This window comes from Leuciscus leuciscus (genome assembly GCF_965113295.1).
Source record: "Leuciscus leuciscus genome assembly, chromosome: 23".
Taxonomy (NCBI): Eukaryota; Metazoa; Chordata; class Actinopteri; order Cypriniformes; family Leuciscidae; genus Leuciscus; species Leuciscus leuciscus.
The window spans coordinates 24790577-24793945 of NC_138747.1; positions in this window are offsets into that span (position 1 = coordinate 24790577).

A 3369-nucleotide genomic window follows, 5' to 3' on the forward strand; every position below is an offset into this window, starting at 1 on the left:
AAAATATTTGTTAACGAATAAGTGTGACCGTAAATGAGATGAATTGAAAAGATCTTTAAATACTGCAAGAAAAAAATCATGTTTTAAACCTTGGTTTAAGCATGTAATATGTCATGAAATGAGTCATTCATAGAGATTACATTTAAATGTATAGAAAAAATACACACATTGTGTGAATCATACAATGCTCTTACAAAACCCTTTGTTTTTTTTGGTTTCATGCTATTCATGCTATTTCATGCTTGTATGAGTACAAGTCTCCATAACATTACCGGAAATATCTAATTCCAATATAATACCTAATAATAAAATAATAGTAAATTTTAATAAAAATAATAACAATTGTTATTAAAAAATAATAACAATTTCATTTATTGAAGCTGTGAAGTGAACAGTGTTGAAATAAAATGCAAACAGTCGATCATTTTTAAATTTTCAATATAATAATACAAAGTTTAAATAAAGTGTAAACTTGTACTCTTTACAGTTTGCATGCTTGATATAACAGTCATTGAGCCCTATCATACACCCGGCGCAATGCAGAACCAGGCACAAAGTGTTTTTTGTTAGTTTCAGCCCGACGCAATTATAATTTTCATGTCCTGCGCCACGTTGTTTAAATAGTAAATGCATTTGAGCCCATTTGTGCGCCCATGTGCATGCTGATCTGAAAACAAGGTGTATTCTTTTTTGTTAGTCTTGATTGTTGGCGAAATAGACTGCACCATTGACCAACAATACATATTTTTTGTTATTTAAAGAGCGCGTTAGTAATGTGCGCCTATTCGCTCCGTGCACAAAATGGCGACCGTTGATGTTCAAACTTGAGTGTGTGGGCCAGTACTTCTGGTGAAAACTTCCAGTGATCTCACAGCGAGAGCGGGAGACAGCGAGAGCTAGAGACAACAGTGACCGACTTCCATTACCAGAGAGATCATTTTTTACAATGAGTGTTTTTAGGATTCAAGAGAGGCGACTTGCCTTTCAGAGGGTGACAGCCTCAGCACTTCATTGTTGTGTGCAGTTATGTACCGTTTCATCACGTTACAACAAAGAAGTCAGCTTTCATGCATTCCCAGTTGGCTGCGGTACGGGCTGAGTGGATGCAGAAGATCCGGAGGGATGACTTCAACCCGACCAAATTTTTAAATGCATATAATTTTCAGTGTATTTCACCTGTGCGTTTCTATGCTTTCTCTTATTGCATTTATTTTGTGCAAGTGAGTTGAGTAAAGACCATCTGTTTCATAAATCATTATCTGTCTGGTGTTTATAAGCAGCACATACAGTATTTTACTACGTGTAAAATATACACAAACTACTATATTAAATTGTTTGTGGTACCTACAGTTAAAAATGTAAATGTAAAATATGTGATGATAATATTGATCGAGCAATTGATGTAAGTAAGTGAAAATATATGCGCAGAATTGAGAAAATAGTATTTATGGAGATAAATTGTAGCCTATCACAGGGCAAACGTGTGAATGTTCACGGTGCATTTTATGCAAACAACTCTAATCGTAGTTGTAACTCTATATTTACAGTAGGCATAATTGCCATTGCGTATGTGTATGCAGCATGAGTCAAATACAATCTTCTGTTCGTGAACAGTTGTATTTCATTCATTAGTAGAGGGTTTTCACTACACGTCATCAATCCGGAAGTCGGCCATTTTGGAGGCACTGTACGTAAACAATGCCACTGAACTGAACGGACTCGCAAATTTGGCTGATTATTGCTGCTGAAAATAGTTGAGTTTTGGACTGTACTAATCGGTTGCACCGGGAAAAAAACATTTTGAGTTCTATAGACTGCCGAAAGTTAAAGAGAAGAGTGCAAAAAACTGATGAAAGAAGGCATTTGTGGTTGAGAGAGACACAGCATCAGCCACATGTGTAAATGAAGTGTTGACTATGGCTAAAATGTTGACGTAGTTCACTATGGCTACATTCACACTGTCAGTCCAAATCCGATTATCTTTGTATCCGAATGGAATATGATCTAAAATGATGTCCACACTGTGTATCGCAACTGTTCAGATCCGATTTGTGTGTCCATGCAGCTCTTTGGCAATATGGCAATGACGTTGCGTTGTTGGAGAGTTTGCATTTGCAATAGAGATGTTGTCTTATTTAAATTTTATAACATGGAAATGTGTAACGTTAGCCGCCGCGCTGGAGCGTCCGGAGCTGCAGAACTGTAGGAGGCTGGTATCACAGCCTTTTTTCCGCACTCTTATCTGCGCCGGTTTCAAAATTAATAATTTATAAATTTCATAATGTGACGTCGGTGATCAGACTATGCATCCATGCATTTAATTGCCATTGGCTCGTGTGATAGTAATATGGATCTTAGTAGTATTTTAAGTGATATAATTGATTCTATAAACAACTATAAGAGATCATTTTTGGCTTTCTCTGGCTCCCTGCACGGGGCGTAATTCGAAAGTGTCTACCCCCACACTCGCTGATCGGAAATCCAACATGGCAGCCACGTGCAACTAGCCTATAGGCGGTTCTACAACGCGTGTACACTCTGTCCCGTAGATGGTCTGCTTGCACGCTTTAACCTTGCGCATGTAAATAGTGAATCCGCCATAGCGCGAGCGCAACTGGCTTTTAAAGGGAGATGAGACTCTGATTGGTTTATTGCATGTTACGCCCAAAACACACCCATTACTCATTAAGAGAATAGGGACAACCTTTTTGGACCATGCGCTGTCCGCGGCAACCATTTTTCTCGTTGTTAAACTAGCAAAAGTGGATTCGGATACGGCCTAAGTGCACTTTAGACCCTGTGCTTAGATTGTTAAAATAGGGCCCTTAAACATAAAAAATTGCATATGCTTTCAAAGAGAGAGTTCATTTTGACAGACCAAGAGCAAAGAAGATCAATTGCAATTGCCAATAAGAGAACTGTAATCTTATATGTCTAAAAACGTCTTATAAATGTTTTCCAAAAAATAGCGTCACAATGTAAATTTCGCAAGTACAGAGTTTGACTATACGGATGTTAAATACTTATGGTTAGGGTTTAGAACAAACTCTAACCACAGTGTTTAAGGAATATCAACACTGCGCCGCATTGCAGGCACTCTAATTAAGAAATAAACTAAATAGTACAATTTTGGCAGGACTTTGTTTACATCTGTAGTACTTTAACCAAGCTAAAGTAAATGTCCACAATGGACAGGGGGTGGAGCTCGTGTGTGGATGTAAGGAGGGGGAGGTAACTCTTGCCATCCGCCCTCACAATACCTCCACCAAACACCCTCCCTCTCCTCTAGTCACCCACCCCTTTCTCCAGCTCTCCAGCAGTTCACCAATCTCATCTCTAATGCCACAGCGCTGCTCTCACTGTCATCAT